General features: G+C 44.0%; 1 long non-coding RNA gene across 1 annotated transcript; it reads left to right on the top strand.

The window, feature by feature from the left end:
• Nucleotides 1-578: 578 nt before the first annotated feature.
• LOC135373869 (uncharacterized) lies at nucleotides 579-15,167 on the top strand. The gene is made up of 3 exons (XR_010416636.1): nucleotides 579-693; nucleotides 3,078-3,211; nucleotides 15,086-15,167. It is a non-coding gene; the product is annotated as an uncharacterized LOC135373869 (long non-coding RNA).
• Nucleotides 15,168-16,148: the final 981 nt, after the last annotated feature.

Genomic DNA, 16,148 nt, shown 5'->3' with positions numbered 1-16,148 from the left:
TCACTGAAAGGTGATATACCGTTGTAGATGTACAGAGCTTCATTCCTTCCTCTGAGGCGACCACGAGAGCTGTTTGTGCTGGCAGCATGGTTAATATTTCGTAAACATGCTCGAAGGGTATACTTACCGGCACTTTCATGACCGCCCGGCGAATGCCAATTGTCCACGGATGCCCCGACTGGCAAGTTCGGTGAGAGTTGCACGATGTCAACGGTACGTTCAACGCAAGCGATGTCGCAATGTGTCACAGCCGTGGGGAGACTGCCCCAAAAACCAGCGCCGTCCGCCTAACCCCCAGCAGGACGCCGAATGGTGCACGCAACGTGATGCAACGTCATCTTATTGCGTGATTTTTCTCGTTAACGTTTCGGTGGCGCTGTGGATAAGGCTGCAGGCAATTAACGAGGGCAGCAAAATATAAGCAGTTTGATCCACCACCCGTTTTTACCACTGATATATCTATGTGGAACAAGTCAAGCTGGGAACAGGGGATATTCCCTAGGCAAGTTATCAAAGGCGGACTCATGCTTTGTATTATGAGTACCCAAATATATCATACTGTTCGTTTTCAGGCTTGGAGTGCAATCAAAAAGCAATATCAAATGCGGAAGATGTGTGCTTGAGGAAATACGAACAGGAACACGGCATCATTTCTAGAGGCCTGATGTCCGGCAACGACAAACGACTGTGCTGGTAAGCACTTCGTCGCGTGCGTCCGGCGGTTTTACAGCGGCATTATGATAAATAAGAAAATGCGTGAACAATTTTAAATTTTGCTGAATGATTTGCTTATATGGGCCAAATGTAGGAGCAGAACTCTGAAGAATGCTTGACACCCCCCGTGCAGGGCAAAGACTTTGTTGTTTTAGGTTCAGACACCTGTCGATATACTTCAAGCTGCCTACGGTTCCTCATAAGCCACTGGCAGCACTCCAAGGAATTACGGTGTACTGCTAGAGAGGACAACGAGCTGTGGGGTTTGGTTTGGAGAAACATTAACGCGAATACTTCGCGTCATTTCACCAAGCGCCCTAGCTGTCGGGTCCAGCTGAGACATTACGGTTGCGTCTGCGGAGAGGAAAGAATCCGCTAGTCTCCTCATGCCTTGTGGATGGATGGATGAATAGTCGCTTTTCTCGATCGCAGCGACATGGATAGCGCTGGAGTTAGGTAAGCGCCATGGGATGCGGCTTTTTGAGGCGGCCCGCGCATTTTGCGCGGAATCTGTTATGGCATGCGTTCCATTTGTATTTAATTTTCATTGTTTTTACGAATGCAATTCCTAAAGTTGCTCAGTTACAGGTGGTTGGACAATACAATCCTGGGTGCAAGGTCTCCTCGCGTCTTCCAAAACGATTCCAGACTTAAAAAAACTTCCAAAACCGGCAGGTCGCACGGTTGCATTTGCAACAATGCAACTCTACGACCATATGAGGCACACACCGGGTATAGACGGAAGTGTGTGCATTAACTCGCAATATGCAGCACACGAAGCACACAAACCGGTTGTCTGCCTAGCGTCCTGTCGTCCTTCAACACAATGTCTACGTTTCATCCAACCCGAGTCGCTCGCATCAGCACTCTTGCAGCATCCATTTTATTTCCATCGCAGGAATCGCACACGCTCATACATGCATCCTATATGTATTTATTTAGTTTAAATATAACCAACTACTTGAATGGGATATACAACAAACAACTGCACGTTTACAGGGCATGTCAGTATGAAGTATGCACAAAACACATTACATACAGCGCAGTTCATAGCGACCTTAACGCACATCTGGCTGTGTTCTCTCCAGCCTCATATTCGCCTGCGAGCAGAAGCTAAAAGCATCGGTAACAACGTAGAAAAGCGACAATGTCTGACACATCGACTACATATACCTTAAAAACAGGAAAAAATCCTGAAAATTAAATCCCCAAAAGCGCCAATTGCTTGACATTCATCACGCACATTCTCACGCTTCGACGTTTGGTAACAGACTGATGAATATGTCGGCGGGGACTTGCAGAAACGCTTCCTCTTAAGCCCTGTTGAATGTTGCACGGAATGCAAAAACAATTGCTCCAAGTAAGAGCAGTAATACGAAGTTACCACGGCACATGCACTTTTGAAGAAATATTTACAAAAAAATTCAACAGTTTTCAAGGCGCACGGATCACTATGTGGTGCGGCGTTGAAAACGTGTTACAACGCGCCCTCCTTGGCTAGGCGCCAGCGGCCAGCCTCCGCGACATTGGGCAACAGCTATTTGATTTGTTAGGAATAATTTTAATTACAGATTTCCATTCAATTGCCATTTCCTTAAGTGACATATTTTTCGATACAATGCGTATTCTGGAATTTCATTTGTCCGAATAAGACCAGTTCCTCGAATTAGTTAATTTTCTGCACGTACGTACAGCGTTCTTCCTAATCATATCATTACTTAATTTTAGAATGAGCATGTACTGTCGGTCATTACGTCCATTCCTCCAACAACTGGCGTCTCACTTATTGTATTACCAACATGCCAAGCAGCATGGTTGATCTCGTTAAACCAATTGGAAAGCAGTTTCTTATTGATACCCATTAGAACAATTCTTCCAACTGACTTCTTATTCCTTGTATTGGCGGAGTCTGTGATACATAAAATGTTGAATCTCATTAAATCAATTACAAATCAGCCTTTCCCATTGGCACCCATTAAACCAATTCATCCATTCGGTTCGTCATTCCGTGGATGCGGCTTCGCCACACAACGCAGCGGAACCCGGTTTCGCGAAAGCAGCTCCACTGCAAACATCCAATTCAGTCAATGATAAATAGTCGTCCTGCACACGTTGGACGAATTGGCAGTCCTGTTTCTCATTGAATCTAATTAAAATTGTGGGAAGAATTCAATGTGATCACGTCTTGTATTCCCTGCAGGGCTGTGCTTCAATGTCACGTGTTGTCTGTCTTACAATCCGGAGCTGGTTTGTAATTAGTGCGAAAAGTAATAGTAGAATTTATTAGCCACGAGAAGGTCCATGAAGGTCCACATGAAGGTCCAGAAGGGTCATGTAACTGATATGTCTGCTATCTTTTGCAGCATGTTGGACTACAAGAAGAATTGTGTTCCAGACCAATTAAAACCAAAAGGCTGTGGTGAACAACTTCTTCAAAATTATGTTGCAAAGATGCAGAGTGAAATGAGATACCAATGTGCAGCATCGAACTCGATGTGTGAGTATAACCACAGGAAGAGCGCTGGCGCATTATGCATCCTGCATGTGTTTGGGGAACAGTAGCTCTGATGACGTCGGTGGCAAAGGTCACTGTGTCTCAGGCGGAGTGTGTTCTAACTGGTTATAGCCTCTGCTGTTTTCCGTTGTCGTTTTAAGGATTGCTACATTTTTTATATTTTTTAAGTTATTAAATATTATTATATTATTTAATGTTAATATTAAATATTATTTAATATTAATATTTAGTTAATTAGTAATGTTGATCATAACTAAGGTGGTAGTCTGACCAGCATTGTCGCACAGTTATTTACATATTCAACATGATGGCACTGACAATCGACCGAATTCAAAGAACCGTATCGTTAGCGCAGGGAATTGAGGGCGTGGCATGAAATTTGTGAGTGAGATTACTCCTTCGACACGCAACGCTTATCGGCAGGACCTGATCAGCGGTGCAGCTTGTGTTTGGAGAAGCGCCACAAGAAGGCCAAACAGAAGATGACGTTTCCCTGCTGGGTCAGATGCGCAAACTGAATGCGTCAGTATAAAACCCAATAAGGCACATGAGATAAAACGCAGAAAATCAATGGCTCCACACTAGTGATAGTTGCAAGCAAATGGTGTATTTTCTAGAACTCTCTGCATAGTAGTTTTTTTTATTATTTCCTCTTAACAGTAGAATTGTTCGATATGTACAAGGTGCTTTTTATTCGATGTCATCTTCACAGGCGACTTATGCGGTCAGGCGGATACTCGTAGGGCAGTGTGTGCAAGTACTGGACGAAAAATGTTAACTTCATTAATCAACGAAGTCATTGCATGTTTTCTGGGAAACGTCCATTACTGAAATCCATCGTCCTTATGAAACAGCCGAGAAGCGAACGAACCTTGATATATGAATTGACAAACGTTTGCTATGCAAGTGAGCCAAAACAAGGACTGCGCACGTGCCTACGTACTCACTACGCCAGTGCCGTTTTTGTCGGCGGCGATTGGTCAACTTTGGGTATGGTGGCCATGTGGCGTCAGGCAGGGAGGTACTGGGGTTCGAATCCAGGTGTCAGGCTTGCCGTCCCTGTTTTTCGTGGGTTGTCCCTCAGACGCTGTGATATATATGTCGGCAGAGTTCCCTTCGAAGTCGGCCCAGGACGCACTTTCTCCAATAGCGGTAGTCGTGACGTTGCCCACCCCCATGAGCTTGTGCGATACACGCAGAAAAAGAAAAGAAATAGACAAAAACGAAGCTGGGAGCAAACAGGACACATCTGAACAATGCATGTTCTTCGTGTGCGCTCATTTTGCTGTTTTTCTTTTTTTTATCTTATTCGTTAATGGGCGGCATACGAAAGGGACAGTAGTGGCATACCAGGCGTTTGTCCTTATGGCAACCCATAACTGCGAGTAATGCAGTCGATGTTGGGAAACGGAAGCGCAAACAAATGTCGCCATCTTAGCTCATCATGAAGATTCCAAAATGCGGATATTATATTTTATCGCGGATTCATTCACACTTAGAAACATAGCGTTCAAACTTATCGGCTAAATCGACTCTTTTCATTGTGCTTGCTACCAAAATCAGCCCCATCTTGCACAGCTTGTTTTGTGTTCTGTCATTGATCTTTCACTGTTGCCAACGTCAGAGCCTCAATTCGCTTAACAGCATTTTTCTAAACAGTAACGCCCACAATAAAGGTTGTAGTGAAGACAGCGACATCGGCCAACATGTGCGTATTAAACACACACTTGGTCATTTAAACCGGTTTCCTAACAAAAAAACGTTACGACACAAAATGAAATCCTAACAGGTAACAAGCATATTGACCCGTCTCTCTTGTTGCAGTAGAGCATTCATATAACATAGGATTAAAAAAATATATATTACAGGAATTACAGAGGAAATTACAAGGAAATTACAAGAGTTATTCACTGTGGGACTAGCACAAATACTTGTCATGTTCTTTCTTTCCTTTTTTCTTTTCGTTTTCGTGTCTCACATCGTGTCTGACATCTCCAGTTCTCCTGGCTCCGTGGAAAAGACGAACGCTTTTACACGACGAAACTGGAATCTGCCCGAGGTTCGGATCGCGGTACCGGCTGTGCGTTCTCGCTGGGTGCTTTCCTTCGACGCTTTAAGTCAAGGATTGGCACATTTCCGTGTGCGGTCAGCCATGAACGCTGCCCTGGAACATGGCTTTCGCCACCGCAACAGACAGATCGCTTGGCAATACAACGCTACCGATCAACCAGGAAGCTCCAGCATTTATCTTCTCGCGGATGTGTCCGTTGATATGACACGACACACCTCTTGGATCAATAGCACGCTGGCTTTAGTACAGTGCTCGACGTCATTTCTAGAGAAGTGAAGTAACATCATCACTGGTTCACCCTAAATTTTGTGCATGGGGGTGTATTGGACTCTGGAGGGGGTGCGACGTCACTGCTTCCATGTATTTTTATGCTCTTTGAAGAGATATTGGGTAACCTCACAACATTTTAGGAAGGGGGTGTCTTCTAGACTTTTGTGGGTTGTTAGGGGGTTGTGGGTATCTGTGCGTATCTGTGTTTACGCCCTCTAAGCTATAAACACAAAGCCATTTGGAGGTCCCCTCTTTCAAAAACCGGCACATCTCAGTAAACGATATCTGCGAGCAACAGAATAATTTCCGTAAATGAAAATTACTGTTTAAACAGAGTTAACTTTTGGACCTTCACACTTGACTCACAACAGAACACTTCCTTCTATCAGCTCCGCTAGTTGCGGAAATAAAAATCTATTTCATAGCAAGCACATAATTTCGTGAAAGACTCGTGTATTTTCTAGCACGGTTTCCCGGAACCCGATACAGTTCCCTTAAGGCTCTGGTTGTAGAAAATCACACACCGTTCTAAAATGATGTCACAAGTCATTCTGAAATCCTTCGACTGAGAACACACAGACACCATCTCTAGGAACACCTGCCTCCCTCACTAGCACGTGTACCCTTCCTCCAGCGCCATGCGTTCTGCGAAAAGACAGTCGAGTCCAAGGCAGAAATGGGGATGTTACTTCTCGCGCGTATGTTTTTGGTAGAGTTCATCCAATGTACTAAAACTGGCCATCTAGCAGATCAGAAGGGCTTTGTGATACCCATTCCGAAACTATGATGAGCCAAGCCCCTTATTCCTTTGTAGTGGCGCGTATCACCCCCCGACAACATAGTGTTATCCCAGGGATATCCTAAGAGCATCATGAATGAACGGGGTTGACATCCCCAGGAGGGTGAATCTGATCCTCAAATCATCCTCAACATGTCATTTTGACACTAATATAGCGTCCCCACGGTATCCTCAGAGCATCCACAGACGCTACGTGAGAACAACTTTAGAACAGCGCCAGAGCACTTCTAGGATGAACCATTCTTTCTATTTTTCTTTTATTTTTTATGTGCTAACACATTCAACCGATATCAACGTCTTTTATTGCACATGCACAGAAAACAGTTGCATACGGATTCCATTCATATTGGTTAACTGCCGCCATAAAGTCTGGCTGTTCATTCCTAGCGCATTCCATAGCGGACAATAAGCGCAGCGATTTCAAAAAGAAACAGATAAATATAAAAGACATAGAAAAACCCACTCCGAAAGGTACTAGAATTCTCTTCCGAAGCGAAAACAGATACTATTTGTTGCTTTTTACGCGACCCTCCCTGCGAGGGTTACGTCGACCCTCGCCTGCCACACAAAACGAAGGGTGAGCTGTCCACGTTTCTTTCGATTACGCAAAGAAAAAATACGCCAAGTGAGGAATTGATTGAAGTATGAGGTCTGAATCACTGCAAAGTCTATGTTTATTACTCCTTTTGTTTTGAGACATTCAGGTAGGACTTTTGGAAGTCAAAAGCAGTGCGATAGAATCGCGCATTTCTGTCCTTACCACGAGAAATGCTCCATGTATCGTAGACAGTGATCCTTTTCGGAGGCAGAGAATTTTACGCTGGACCACCCTTTGTTTCAGAAAAATGTCGATCCGGTCCAAGGATCGGCCTAAAAACAAAACAAATGTGTTCAGGGAGTCTGAGCAGGTAAAGTAAACAAAGTAATATTTCTCGTTCCGCTAGCTACCCACAGGGACGGGCACAGGACGTACCTGAATGACTCTTCACGGACAGTCCGTGAGTGTCATCCTCTGGACGTTCTAGGGATACACCTTCAAGGACGAGGACACGATGACACTGTGGGGACATCATGAGGACCGTGTGTGTTCTTTGGGACGTTGTTGTTCTTGACCACGACAGCTTCCAGCTTGCAGTTTGGAATCTGCGTTTGGAAGCGTTGGAATCTGTGCGATTTTTTCAATTATCTAACATAACCTAACGTAAGCTAGGCTCCCACCAGAAATCGCGAAAATCAATAGACATCTATGCAGAACGTACTGTTATCAATTTCTCGTGCAGTAGTAGCATACACTGTGCTGCACGCAGTACACCTGGCCGAATAAGACACCTGCCAGAGATGGCATCAGCGCTGCTCTCACAGCTTTCTTATGAAATACCTGTGTCGAATAAAATGGAAAACTTGTATACATTTACATCAACAGTTTCTCAACACAATTGTGTTTTCTTATTTGTTGCGTTACGGTTTTCACAGCCCAGAAATTTAGTCTGGAGACCTCTAAATAAATGTCAATTGTAGTACAAAAAATATTATCGTACATTGTAAACCTTGAACCCCTCACAACCCCCTGTTGAGAGGTAAATTTTAAAAATTTAAAAAAAATTTAAAATAAAAAAAAACTAAGAAAGGAAGAGCCTCAGAGCCTCAATATTTCGAACATAACTGTTCAAAATACCGGCTCTTGTCCTGAGGCATTCCCTTTGTACGTCTTTACCGGTTCGCTTTATTTTTTACACAAGTACAAAACCTTGTTAGGCACCACATAGATGGTACTGTGCCTGTAGGGTATGCCACTCCAAAGGCACAGCACTTGTAACTAACAGATCATAGGGTTTACAGCTGCTATATGTATATATCAGGTACTCAGATAAGGTAGGAACATCATCTTGGCACTCCTTATCTAGTATGCTCCACATGAGTATACACATTGAATACAGTATACAACGTGGATTTTGACTGGTACATTGGTGATTGGGTATGCATGTTCAGTGGTATAGAAAGCTACAGGCTGTGCTGGTATTTGATGCACTTGCCAACGTCGTTAGAAGTATTTATACCTCTCAGGGTGTAAATCGCCTGTGCTATAACTTGTGCAGTCTTGTGTATACCTCTACAAAAGGTGAAATGGTTCTTATGCCTGTGGGCGAACAGAATTTATACTGCAGTGGTACGTGAACCATGGTATTGAAACGTATTTCAGGGTGTTGACTTCCTAATCTAGCTAACAAAAAACGACTTTTAATAGCAACAATGACTACAAGCAGGAAGATGGTAATGCTTTTTTACTTTACATCTAGACACAACTTCGCATTGGAAAGAAAAGGGTATAAATTGGGCAGGGACGGTGTCAGGGTGCACGGCTATTGGTTTAACGTCAAATAACATGAAAGCAAAGGTGAATGTCAATGTATAGGCGTGCGTCCATTGAGGTGGATGCGGCGTCGTTTAGCGCGCACGTCGCCTCAACTTAGAGACGCACCCGAAACGGTCTCGCTTGCTCGGCGCTGGAGATTACCTTGCGGGTGTAGAGCGCATCGGCTACTCTTTCCAGTGATATGCACCATCCGTATTTCGGGCTCGCTCTTGCGTGGGCTGCGGCTGATATTTTGAATTGTTAACCTTTTTGCACACTTATTTTAATACTTCGCAAATAAATATCGTCTAGAGGCCACTTGCCCGTATTGTCGACAGTCCATTCTTACTTAAGGCGATTGATCTCCACAAGCTCTAAACAAATAGACATGAATTACTGCGACGTGAACTCATGCTCGTGTGACCGAGTTGGCTATATATCTAATTGAACGACACCGGTCTTGCATCTCCGATGTCACGAAATTCCGGACCTACAAAGACGAGACTATATAGACGTTTTCATTTTGACCCTGTGTCGGTCAGATTCGAAGGCCGTTTCACGTCAAATATGTTTGCATAGCCACCAAGCATGTGTGTGAACTGCAGTAAAAAAGTTTGTGCACGTTACACCACACGTAAAAAAACATGTGGGAAAGCTTCTACCAAAAACTATCCGGGCAGCACTACCGCTCGTAGTAGTATTGGCCTGCGAACAATAACGGATTTGATTGATTGAAAACACAAAGCAATGAGCTATATTCCAAGGACGGGTAGCTCTAGCATAGGTTGGGTAATGGATACTGATATGGTATGCTGCGGCTTCGACAATCGCGGAGCCGCCTTCACCGGTGAGGCTACCTTGAGATGTTGCCTAAATTTGACAATTTCGCACAGATAACGTGCTACCATCAGTCACTAACCATTCTCATTAAGATGCTGCTATTGACATCTGTATTTATCATCTAACTCTGTTTAACTGCGATTATGTCTCTCTATAAAAATCATGTGGTAGAAGACGTCCTATAAGTCAAAATTCATAAAATACTGAAACTATACACATCACGTACACAGAAGTCCGTACTATACCCTCAGTTAGAATAAGAGCCTTTCCATCTATGATCTGTGCCTTACACATGGTATAAAAGGGGCATAGACTGTGTAATAAGATATACATGTTACTTTATCCCTTGTCAGCAGGGCATTAGTGTTCGCTGATTCTTGCTGAGTGGCGCCACTGCGGACCCTATCCCCCTAGTCCCAAGGTCTTATACCTACTTTGCCGAGAGAACGTGAGGCGAAGGGTAGAAGCCTTGAACGGTGGCGGTGGTTTTTTTTTTCTGATGGGGTGATGGGGGTTTTCGTTGGTCAGTCTGTTTCTTTCAATAGGACCATCACCCTATGCCTGTATGTCTGACATAGCTTGGCATTTCGGGTCTTGAAACTCATGGTCACAATCTTCTGATACGGCGTGAGTTCAGGCCTAGCTAAGAAATCGCATGCAGGTCGACATCACGTATTGGTGAGCTCGATCATGGCACATATTAGCGCACTCACCAGATAACATCGCACTTGTAAACAGAGCAGGTGTGATGTTATCTGGTTAGTGCACTAATATGCGGCGTCTGGCACGGCATGTCGACCTTCAAGTGAGTTTGGTATTGCTGCGCTAACGGTTAGATTAAAATACTATGTCACTGTGGTCCGTTCACGAAGCATACTAGAGTGCACCAGAAGCATTCTGGTGTCACAGCTGGCCACTCTGATGTGGACATCAAAAACAGCATGCCAGTACGTGTGCACTTCAGGAGAACCTCACATCACCAGAATCGCCTGGTGTCGCACCTGACAGTTTTGATGTGCACATTACAAACACCATAAAGAGTCTAGGAACATCACAAATACCAGAATAATTCTGTTTTTTTTTTTTTTTTTTTCAATCGGGGTTGTTCATAACTCTGGCAGCTTCTCACATGTGTGACTACGGGGTGTGAGTGACCAATCGGAAGACTCATTAGGTAAACCTGAAATGGGTAAAACTTCTTATGCTTTGATCAGACACAATAAATGTGCCGGAACCAGCTATCCCGACAACTATGAATACCAACCTCTTTAACAGGAATATCTGATACTGTACAGTGGTCACACACCTCTGGAAGGATGTCGTCGTTCTTTCTCCAGAATGCAGTGTCATATCTTTCGTCAGATATTACAGAAATTAAGAAACATCGTTCAGGGGCATATTGATCAAATGTGCATCAGGGGGTGTGCAGCGACCACATCCTCAAAACCAAAGAACTAATGAGTAGAAACATCCCTGCATCCCGGCATAGTTTGTGTGGTAACAGCTGTTCCGGAAATCATCGATATCTCTGTTGAGGAAATTTTGGAGAACCTAAAAGATAAAATATGCAAAAGTAATGATTGTCACCAATAGAGACCCCGTTCTCAATCTCAATAGCCACACTTTTCCAGATAAAGTGAAGGTAGACTATATCTGTACCGATCTATGCCCTTATGTGCCAAACTCCCTCGGGTGTTCCAATTCCTATAGCTTCGGCCACCCATCCGATGCTTGTAGGGATCTGCATGCTGTGTATATGCACGAAGCAGGGCCATGATTTCAAAGAGTGTGGACCCGAGCAGCACGCCAATATTGCTCTAATATTGGACCGATATGGGTGCCAATATTTTCAATATGGGGAGTGCAACCAGACCCCATATTGTACCAATATGGGCTGCCCATATTGGGCAGCCCATTTTGGGCCAATATTGGAAATACTTATGTGGCAACGCCAAAGGGGAGTCCGTGTAATAATAAAGCATTATCCGTTTTAATATTGAGCACTGATATTTCTTCTCTCTCCTTTTTGCTTTTTCATTTCTGCAGATCTCATTGAACCACGTTGCATACAATTATAAAAACAACACAGCATCGCCCCAGAAAGCTTGCGCACATTACATTTAGAAAAAAGTAAACCTCTCGTCCTAAAAATGAAGAGCAGGATGGACTAGTGCTAGGCAGGCAGTCCCACTGAACTGCCAATAATGCCAAACATCCCTCAGGAGCTTTCATTGGTATCGCGATAGTCCATGAGCCAAGAATTTCCAACCAGCTCCGAGAGTACGAAGGAGCGAAACACTTTCGTGACGGTGACAGTGACGGTCATACGCCTCAGCAACTCACACAGCGTGCAGTAACTTGAAAGCTCCTAACTTTACAGAAGATCCATCCCTTTCTATCAAACATTGTGTTTTTTACTTGACCTAGCCACAATTCCATTATCATTAGAGCCTGTGACATTTTAGCCCGTATGAAACGTCCGATCCGACTGTCGCGCATTAGTTGTATGACGCGTGATTTAGCTTTTAGAAACGGCCACGCTTACTCTCAGTCGGTTCGACCAATTGGCATTGGCATGCGAAGCAAGATGTCGCCTGCTTCCAGAAAATGGAAAGTTGAGTTGTCAAGTTCTAGTGAATGGTACAATGGGATTGCCCCGTATGTTGATTATTTTCAAGAATGTCTATGATCTGCGGGAAGTTGTTGGATGTAACGACGTATTGAATTGGGCATTTCATACACTTCAACGTCCAATCTTGTCGTGCTGCTTGGCCGTTTGTCAACGCGGGAAGGTACCATTTTTTTGCATTTTCAGCCAATACGTGGTTTACACGGGCAATATGGGGCCAATATTGCCAGGATTTGCCCAATAGTGGCTCAAACTGGGCAATATGCGCCCCATATTGCCCAGTTTGAGCTCATATGCGGAAAACCTTGACGAAACGGGTCCCATATTGGACCCGTATAGACGATGACCAACCAATATGGGTCCAAAATTGTGTGCTGCTTGGGGAGGGCCAGGTAACTGCGTCAACTGCGCAGGTGATCACTGTTCTTGTTCAAAACGGAAGTTCGAGAAAGAGGTGACGCACGTCAAGGCTACATAGAGTAAGCGATCCAGAAGCGAAGAAAAGCTGTCTTCGTTTGAGCTCTAGAAATCCTTTGCAGCCCTACTTCCCAGATACCCAGAATTATCTCTTGCTCAACACAGACAAACAGGATAATGCAAAGCACGAAACACTCACCTCTGCCTCAAACGCCAGCTTCTCCTGCAGAAGTGCCTGCTGTTGCACAAGCCTCTTCGGTGGTGTCATTCTCACAGGCACCACCTGCTGACGTTACCTCGATGGAGTGTGATGGCAGGCGAGCTCGTAAAGCTGAATCACAAACACGAGCGCCTAGTCAAAAGACAGCCCATGGGTAATCTATCGGGGAGTGGCTCGTTCCCTGATATACCGCCTGGAAACTCGAAACTGCTCAAAAAACAGAAAGCTTCAGAAGCAGCAAATAACAACCCCCAAAAAGAAATATTCTCTCTGAACAGCACACTCTTCTCATTAACGCAGACCCGGATTGCACGCTTCATCTCTTTTTTCTGCACTATGTCGATCCGCGTCGATATAATAATCGGCGTAATAATAAACCAACCTTGTCAAAATAGTGGAATTGTCGAGGGCTCTTCGCCAACCTTTATGACTTAAATGATATTTCAGACAGGTATGGCACATTCCTCTTCTCTGTTACAAGAAACTTACCTGAATCCTCAACAAACACACTCACTCTGGTGTTATAACCTGTTCCAAAAAGATCGTGCAGATGCAACATATTCACCTGGTGGTGTTACAATCCTTAAGTCTAAAACAATTGCTGTAATACATCTACTGAAGCCACCTCTTGAGGCAGTTGCAATTAAAATTTACCTTGATAGGGTACTGTGAAGAGTGCTAATCAATGTGTCTGTTGTGTTGACTTCACGCTGTGCAACCCATCAAGTGTATGGGGGCATTGCCACTATAAATATAAGGGTCCACTTCAGTGTAATGGTCCAGTAATAATAAGAAGAATCCAGTACATGAACAGATCAGAATCTTCGGGGTTGCGATTACTTTCTGTGGTCTTAAAGTCGTATCAGGGAACAGATAATTTAACGACGCGCACTCTACAACCCCTTTCAAACGAAAGCTGTTAGTCTGCCATCGTCCAATGATGATATGAGTGTTAATGAGGCGAATGACTTCATCACGAGGGAACAGAACCGATCTCGGAAATCTCTTCCGCAGGCATGCAACTGCACAAAACCTGTTTTCCTTTAAAAATCGTCTGCAAAAGCCAGGTGGACGCGTCACTAAGCTAACAAGGCATATTGGGAAAATTTTGTTTCGTCGATGAATTCTAATTCACCTTCGAGAAAAGAGTAGTACAGGGGACAAACCATTCAGGGAGAACATCATACTTTTTCGATACTCCTCTTGCAACTCAATGGGACTCCTTGGGAGCAGGTCAAGGTGCTGGGTGAGCACGTGTGTAGTTACATTGTAGTAGTTATGTCGGGAATTCTCGAAAAATCGGAAATTCTCCAGAGAAACAATCTATTCAGCTCAGGCGATGAGAGTCTTTCTCGTAATATGCCGTTTAATATGTCAAAATACAGAAACCATGACAGCTTCAAAGCAAGGAGCATGCAGCTTTAAGTCAGAGATTCAAAGAACATGCAGCACGCGTCAAGAACACAAGGACGAGTAACATGTGCAATTGTAATTGAGACGTGTCTGCGATGACATCCCATACCGGGCAATGTCAATCTTCAGTGCTGAAATTTATGTGGCGATTATGGAAATCATTGTTATTACCATTATTCACTTATAATTATTATCTGTATTTATTATTGATTATTATTGCAACACCTCATTAACTGCACGGTTATTTATACAACATTGACTCCCTGTCTGCCTCCAAGAACATGCAATCTACGGACCAAGAAAAGCTTTCTGGTGCTGAAAGCCGAACGTGTGGCCAGTAAAATAGTCAGATGTTGAGTTGAGGTTTTGCTCGGTACCGAGTCATGTGAGTATATCTGGAAATGGAAAAACTCATTGACGATGCTGCTCCTGCTGCTCACAAGTATGAACCGTACATTTCCCATAGAAGCTCTTTTCACTTAGACTGTGGAATTATTTACCTTCATCCATCACCTCTGTTGTAAATCATGCACCATTCAGCACTGTTCTCCGTTCTTCATTTCGATTGTAGTGCTACCAATCCGCGTCACTTTTATTCTGCTGCGTTCCCGGGTTGTTGCTTTGCAGTACTGTTCCCTGTGATTCACTTTGTCTGATTTGTCCATTTAAAGCCGCAAGGATCTTAAAGCCCCATGATAAAGAAAAAAAAATAGTTATTTCTGATTAGATTACTTCCCAGGACTGCCCATTGGTATTCTTCGGTCATCGTACCATTCCACATGGAATCCGTAGTTTCCGCGCGGCGAAAACATCGATGAAACGAAATCATATCTGTCGTTTTCAGGTGCCATCTGTCCTACAGGATTACTAGACAGTGCAAAGAATACGTGCAACAACAATTATCAGAAGTTGCAAGACGCATCCAAAGTGCATTGTTGGTAAGCTCTTTTCCATGTGCGTTTCAAACGGCCATAAAGCGAGGGCGTTTAGCAGAAAAAAGTGGGACGGGGTTATCGGCATCCTAGGATTCGTGATCTCGAGCCGTTTTTACAATCCCGTGATATCAGGATTTCGAAATGTGGATCCCGGGATGCCGAACCGGGTAGGATTTTTTCTTTCAACTGCCCTCGAAATGTCCTACAGGGTTGCATCCACTTGCACATCCATGCTATATCACAAATTCTGATACAATACGCGCTCCCCGTCATCCCCGCGGAACATTCTAGTGGAGGAGAACTCAAGAAAAATAGAAAAATGGAAATAGGAAATACTCGCATGGGGGCAAAAGTTTCGCCGCGCATTATGTTGAGCATTCAAACCATGAATATTGAATTTTCGATGGAACGCATCTCCGTGTCGTCTGGTACGAATTACCTTTCGGCTGCGCCCCATGATATTTACCGCAGGTTAGCACGGCACGAGAAGTCTAACGGAGGCTTTGTCTGTATTTGTCCCCTCTATGTTGTTCCAGCCTCAGAACATCAGTTCTCCCATGTCCATATTCACGAGAAGACTACGGACGGACGGGACAGGACGGGGACGTATATGACTTGTATTTACGGGGTAGCTAAATCCGGTGACTTTTTCGCATCTTCTTCTGGAGGAGTGAACGTCGCTTATGTGAATACATGGAACATTGTTTTCCTCTTCTCCCCTTTAATTCACGCACAGTTATTATTCTGTTCTGTCTAGTGCACCCAAGCTTGCGTGATTTTGGTGAAAAAGCTGTCTTCATTTTGCTTTTTATTCTCAAATAATAATAATAATAATAATGATTTTTATTATGTTGATGATGACGGATATCAGCATGAAAGCAGGGACAGGGTGGAAGACAGAACAACTGCAGTCACACATTTTTATTATGTGCCCAAAACAGCCTCGAGGGCCTCGGTATTGGCGCACACTCA

The sequence above is a fragment of the Ornithodoros turicata genome, unplaced genomic scaffold (assembly GCF_037126465.1).
Source record: "Ornithodoros turicata isolate Travis unplaced genomic scaffold, ASM3712646v1 Chromosome33, whole genome shotgun sequence".
In the NCBI taxonomy this organism is placed as follows: domain Eukaryota; kingdom Metazoa; phylum Arthropoda; class Arachnida; order Ixodida; family Argasidae; genus Ornithodoros; species Ornithodoros turicata.
The sequence above is the reverse complement of the archived record's forward strand: the minus strand, read 5'-3'. Positions and strand labels throughout refer to the sequence as shown.